At 33.4% G+C, this 7,526-nt stretch overlaps 1 pseudogene; it reads right to left on the bottom strand.

Moving 5' to 3' along the window:
* Positions 1-413: 413 nt before the first annotated feature.
* The window catches only part of LOC149575398 (putative anion transporter 3, chloroplastic), a 65,498-nt pseudogene continuing 58,385 nt past the window's right edge, over positions 414-7,526 (bottom strand).

Raw genomic sequence — 7,526 nt, 5'->3', positions numbered from 1 at the left:
GAGGAATACAAGTTGTGAAATTTTTCATGTATTGCATCTGCATTTAGAGGACTAATAAATTGTTTCTCATCTTTGTCTCATTGTTGGACACAAAATGTACTTGAAACAATAAAGTTTAATCATCTGCTATTAGTGGAAAGATATAATAAATATGCCAAAATTGATTTCTCACTTGTTAGGATTCCTTAGATCAAATATATAATTACTCTCATGGCCTACAAACATGTGAATACACACTTATTAGAACACTTCAGAGTAAAATCATATGATGAAGCTCGAGCCTTCTGATGTCAATCCATTATTTTAGGATACCTAAAAGAAGATAATTTGGATGGATGTGGGCCTATCTACTTGCTAGCCTAATACTATATTGGTATTTAGTGTAGATGGAAGAAAACTAACAAATTTGTTTGTCAATGAAAATATATATTCTTCTCAAATAAGTCAAATACCTTTTTGTCAATGGCCTACATATTCCAAAAGATGGTTGAAATAAAATAAAAAATGACAGTAAGCCTCAAGAAACACTGGAATGAACCCAACCATTGAACAAAATACCCTATTCCAATTGTGCTCACAATGGTTGCAAATGTCCTAATTGAATTTGTGATACCTGTCTAGTATAGATATGAAGAATAAGATTGTTGTCATGAATGAATCCAATTAATAAGAAATCAATCCATTGCCTTGAAACTTGAGGATAAAAAAGGGATCAACCATCATACCATGAAGAACTCTTGCATACTGTGGTGCTATATCCTAATTATACAACAAAAAAAGAAGAATCCAAATATTCAGAAAGTGATTTTTCTAAGTAGAGAAAATCATGATATCATTGTTCAAGTTTCTTAAAGCTATTGACACACATAAAATTAAAATGAAGAAATTCTAAATCAATGGCAGAATGATATACTTCAGTAAGCTACAAAGATCAACTATAATATGTTTGAAAATGAAGACACTGGTATAGAGACCTAGGTGCATATTTAGAAGAAAACTAGCTTGGCTAAACAAACTCAAACTAAGCGATTTTATTAGCTGCACTGCTAGAATAGTTGGATTTTGAGCAACATTTAGACCAAGGAGTGTTATTCTTGAAGCCAGAAAATTGACTGACTGCAGATGTTTACAACAAAAATGCAAGTAACATTGTTTGTTATTGAAACAAAAATTTTGTAAGTGTGCCTTGTGCTCAATATCAGAAAATGTAATTAGTTCAAAATTAAAAAGAAATAAGCTAATTGAGGAGAAAAACTTCTCAAGGATCAAATTTAAGTTAGAGCTTGTCATATGGTGGTATGGCCTTATGGAGTAATTTTAAATATATAAAACACTTAGTGGAGCTCTCCATTTCAAAAAACTAAAAATGGACATAAGATTTGAAGGCATGGAGCTATATGAACGCTCAAGATTTTGTGAAAATCTAATCAATAAAGTGTTCGCCGAGGTTTTTTAATGAAATCCAACAAATCAACTAATCTATTTTTTAAAAATAGTGTAAATCAACCAAACCCATTGCAAAAGTGGTAGATTGATGATAAACATGGTATTGGGAGTTGAGGCAAAATTTGACAACAAAAGCATTATTTAAAATTGTCACAATTCAAGGTTTTTACTTGAAAATCTTATGACTACATAAGCAATTTAGCTATAACCAAAATAACTTTAAATGACCTGCATGATTTTGCGCACCGTAGTGACTAAATAGCCATATTGAATCAAAAAGTTTGAAATAGCACCAACACCATACCCTACAACTACCATTGTCCCCCATGTAATAACACTAAACCATGCAACTTGCTTCAATTTTACATTAAATATATGAAAAGATGAAAGTGACTTTATCATATCCGTGCTTGAATTTAAATGTAGCAAAAATTTTAATATGAATGAACTAAAACTATATTCATGACTCTTGTGATTTTGGCTTGACATATTCCTTGATTAAAATTATTTTAAAAAAAGAGTACGCATTGCAATTAGAAGAAAGCTTACAATTTTGAAATATACTAGCATCCAAGAGAGAAGAATAAAATAATCCTAAAGACAACAAAAGGAAAAATATATTAGACATAAAAAAGATGGACTTGTGATGTTCAAGTAAAGATATCCTTTTCTATACAGCTTACTCGATTATTTATAACATTTGCAACTATTATTGCTCATGTTGGTAACTTAGAAAATAAAAGATGAAAAGGAGGCATTCATTCAGTAGTTTGGACAGTGGAATTTTTAGTAGACATTGGAGAATACTCAATTCCATCATGAATAAGCAATAGCTCTAATTTTGATATTCTAGAATGAAACTAAGGATCATTGCAAATATTTGGAACCCATATTGAGAGCCAAAGAAAACCTAGGACTCCAAATGTAAGGAAAGGTCCATAAACTCAAACTTGTGACATTAATATTAAAGAAGCAAGTAAGATTATCACATTACCTTGATGAAATCCAACCATTGAGAGGCATACTATTGTAGCTCATTTTGTACTAGAAAACAACCTTGAATAACAAGAAAAAAGTTAACATATTGAAGTTATCTTGAGCATCTACAGTTGAATAGTGCAAACAAAGAGGCAAGATACTTCGACTGAATACAAATAGTAGATACAAAAATGTGATCAAAATGATGGAAAGATGCATATCAAAAGATTTTAGCTATCTTGGTTTGGTTCAGCAATAGTAACCTAGGTAGTCCAACCCATAGGTCTGAATTTCCAATTAGGAAACCTCCCATTTAATTGAAAGACAACATAAGGATCCTCCAAATCAGCATAGGTGAGAAAAACATCATCTTGTGGTGGACCAAATATTGTAAGAGCTACATGTATATGTCCATAATGGGAGGACTTAGAGGCATCTTCATCAAATATGTCTCGTTGCTACCTCTCTCTCTCTCTTTTGATCAAGTAGTTCTCTTAGAGTAATATCAAAATCATTAGGATCCTTTATTTGTGTAATAATAGTATACCCATAAGAAATGTCTTTCTTCATCACTAGGGAAGAAACCTCATTAAGAAGTTCCAAGAACTCCTCCAATCTTAAAATGATTGTAACTTACACAAAGATGTTATTTAATACGAGTCTCCAAAGAGACTTAGTAAGGTGTCTCTTCTTACCATTAAAGAGATTATTGTTTCTAGATTTCCAAATAAACCATAAAATATGAACAAATAGAATACAACAAAATTTATAGATTATTTTGTTCATGCTCAAGAAATTCCCAGAAAATAAATTATATATGGTGAAGTTTTTATTCAAGATAAGACCAAACAAGTTCCATATGTCCTATTAAAAAAATGCTTAAAGAAGATATTGGAGAAGGTTCCATCACACCTAAATAGAGAAAAAATGTTATAATCTCTATTAGGTTTCTTGAATAAAGGATAAAGGCTCAACAAGTTTGTGCCAGAGAGGAAAGAGATGTTTGGAATGGGCCAGAGAGGAAATAGATGTTTGGAATGGTAAGGAATAAAAGGAGAACCTCCAAATAAAAGTAATGTTTGTGAAGATTGTCATGATGGAAAGTGAGAAACTTATGGATAAGTTTGGATTTTGTATGAGGAAACATAGTACCATCTATCCATCTTAGGAGAGCTATCCCATTGGAGTTCATTTGGCATTACTTAGGGAGATTCAAGAAGTTGCAGGCTTCTCTCACCATGGTGTAAGTTCTCTACTAGGTTTGAGGTAGGTTAAAATTATCAACCAATTATTTCTAGTTAATAAAGGAATCACCCTTGATAATGTATGCAAAAATACCTAATTCATTTATTAGCTTGTTTTTGAAAAGAACATATCAAGATTAAACAACATAGAAATAACAATTACATACAAATATAAACAATATCATAAATAATAAGTTACACAGAAGAGAACACAATATACAAAGATTGAATGTGGTTTAGCCAATCCTTGGGCTATGTCCAATATTCTTATTATCCAGTGATTACAACTTGATTACAAATTGTGATCCCTTTCAAATTAATACCACTGCAAGAAGCTACAATCTCATCATGCATCCATAAAATCATTAACCATAAGCCATTTTATATAAGTTTTTTGTTTCTTACAAAATGAGGGATAGAATAAGTCGAGAAATAGAAAAATATAACTCCCAACATCTTTTACAATAATGAATTCATATTTGGCTTCTGGGGCACTTCCCCTAGACCCTGCCCTGTATCATGACAGGGAGCTCATCTGGGGCTACTGACCCTAGGACCCTACAAGGGGTGCTTCCCCTTGACCTCACCTAGGGTGCTATTCTAGGACCCCAAAAGGGGCATTACCCCTTGACCCATAGAGCATGGGGAAACTGCCCCTAAACCCCTATAGTAAAATCTAGGGGGAAATCATGCTGAATGAAGTGGAGAAAAAATTAACCTCCAAGTTTGATTAGGCTCCTCATAATAATAAAAAATCCTTGAGTAAGAGAAAGTGACATTTCCCCATGCACCAAGTTCCACTAGATAGATTTATCACCACAAATATGATTGAGCTCATCAAAAATGATGTGTTCACTAACCACATGGTCTTGCCTTATCCCAAATCTTCTATACAAATGTAAAAACAATGGACCCTGTGACTTTGGTATCAAGCTTCCTAGAAAGAAGGTCACTAGTTTGAAGACCTTTCTAAGAAGAAGCACCCATTAGGAAGGCCTTGGAAATATTATATCTCACTAGAACTTTTGAAGGCTCTTCACCTTGTGTAGCCTTTTCTATCCACTTGACAACTAGAGTTATACCCTAACTTTTCAAGTCCTTCAAGCCCAAACCACCCATCTCCTTTCCCATAACACACCATGAGCATCTAACTCCATCCCTCTTTTAAACCCCTTTACATCTGACCAGAGGAAGTTATTGATTTTATTCTACACATAACTATATTGGGTCTAGGTATACAACCACATAAAAGTGTTATTTATTTTCTTCTACACATAACTATATTGGGTCTAACTAAACAACCACATAGAAGTTCAATAAATAGTCTGCAAAGAGAGTATATTTTGGAAGGTTTGAAACCTCCTCGTCAACAAGAGATATTGGTTATCCCCTTTAGTCAATTTCTTGTCAATATTCTGTATAATCCATTCCCACATTAATTTCCTTTAAATTAGAATCAACCGAAAAAGGGAATGCTAAGGTATCTAACCGAGTGGTTAGGTCATCCCCATGCAAGGGATTAATTATTACACTATTGAGAGTGCTCCCAACCCAAGATGATAGAATTAGGAAGGGATAACTTACTTCTAGAAGCCTCACAAAAAAATCATGTTTTTTCATGAGACATGTAAGATTATCTTCATTCAATTAAATAATGGTGGATATTTCATCAACAAACTGTATATAAACATCACACACTAAGGAAGAAATTAAGCTTGAGAAAATAAGTCAACTTTGACTATTTAACACTTTTATCCTAACAATCAAACCTTAGTGTGTGATGTTTAGGTTGTACGGTTCAAATAGAGTTGATTTCATCCCATTGATTTCAAATAGAGTTGTTTTATATATGATAGTCACCATTACTTCTTGGAACTCATCTTTAATGATGCATTTAGATGGGAGATTGGAGGCTGGTTTGTTGTTTCAATTGGGGAAAATCATAGAAACTCTTATGAAAGTTGGTGTTTCTTAAGGATGCTCAAATAGAGTCCCGTGGAATAGTATATTTCATTAGAAGATCCTATGGAGGCTTCTTCGAATTCATGGATTTCTATGTGGGTGTATGCACTTAGATTGTCTTAGTAGATATTTTAGAGATTATACAGTTGGCGAAGTTAGCTTAGAAGGCCACTGGATTTTAGGGACATGAAACTCATCATTGATCATATGATTTTTCTCTTGGGCTATATCTCTACAAACATGCTTCATTGAGCTATGAGGAACTTTTTTATACTTGTAAGCCTATATATATTGGGAAAATATATTTCACTTTTCATAATGGGCTCTTTCATCATCTACTTCTACGTAAGCGCACCAAGGTGGTGTACAAAAAAAGGGGTATAAGTGGATATGTTTTTTCTGAAATAAGGTAAGCCTGAACTTGGAAGAGATGTTCAAGAGGGTCATCCACTCAAGATGAAAAGATGTGTAAAAATATAAATTGTAATAATATGTGTAACGCCCTGCCAGGGAACCCAAAGGAAGCTAACCTAAAGTTTTACTAAGTTTTCCAAACACTTTTTTTTAAAGATAACATACACAATAGTAATAGAATAGCAGAAGCAATAACATACACTCATACATCAACAACACATAAACAGGTTACAACTCTTAAGGGCCCCATGATGATGAATCACATTTAATTTTAATGAACATGAAATCCAATATATAATATATTCACATCAAAGAATAATGTACAAGTACAAAACCATTTAAATAATATACAGTCATCTCAAATGTCACTTTGCAATAATCATAATGCACCATCACCCACTGTACAGGTCACAGGGCATGAAGGGTTGAAAGAATATACATCATAAAAATATAATACAACAACATCTCATAAGAATCATGAAATCAAATACAATACAAATGGTATAACCATCCATCATAATACACAAGAATATAATGAAAGAGATATAGAGTAGGGAACTCCAGCCACGACAATCGAACTATCAGAACTCAGTGGTATAAGAAAAAGTACTACCACTTAACCTTGTGAAACCCAAAAAGGTCCACTCCCACCATGCTAAGGAGAAAAAGTAAAGTCCCAAATAGGATAACAAACTGAAAAGTCAAAACCAATAGCTAGGTTCAAGGATTCACCTAAAAGCAAACTATCTCAACGTACCAAGACACAAGTATCAACTAAACCCAGAGGCAACAATGACACATAGGGAATATATTATGCATGTGGCCAAGTGTCATCACACAAACCAACTCTAAGGTTACTCGGCTAGCCTTTTAATCCTCCATCCCCCTAGTGACTCTATGGGGCACTAGTATCCTTTTGTACTAACAAGGCATACTAATGAGTCAACTCTAAGGTTACCTGGCTAGTCTTTTAATCCTCCACCCCTAGTGACTTTATATAGTACCAATATCTTGTTAATTCATCTTAAACCCATTTAATGAAATATTATCAGTTATTAAAACGACTTACAATGGGTTACCTAGGCAACCTCTTTAGGGCTCCAACCTCCATTGCAAGCCACTTCCCCAAATGACATATAGATAACCTACCCTAAGCTCATTAAAAGAAGAATATCACAAAAGACCAGATACCATACATCAGTACTTAAACAAGCAACTGACAAGTACTAAAAAACATTGATCATAATCACATATTCCACCAATATGATCATCCTAACAGGACAGGTCCCAAAATCAAGTACACATAAAAAAATTCCGTGTCACAACATGACATCACCAAAAACAAATCATTTAATCAATTCAATCCTATACAAGGAACTAGGGAACAATCACAAATAACTAATTGAAGACTCAAAAGGTTACACCAGAAAGGTCACACCATTCACTTCAGTTCTACACAAGAGATATTGGAAAGCAATAACA

Source organism: Cupressus sempervirens, chromosome 2, assembly GCF_028749045.1.
Source record: "Cupressus sempervirens isolate cs-2001-9-10 chromosome 2, ASM2874904v1, whole genome shotgun sequence".
Lineage (NCBI taxonomy): Eukaryota > Viridiplantae > Streptophyta > Pinopsida > Cupressales > Cupressaceae > Cupressus > Cupressus sempervirens.
The sequence above is the reverse complement of the archived record's forward strand: the minus strand, read 5'-3'. Positions and strand labels throughout refer to the sequence as shown.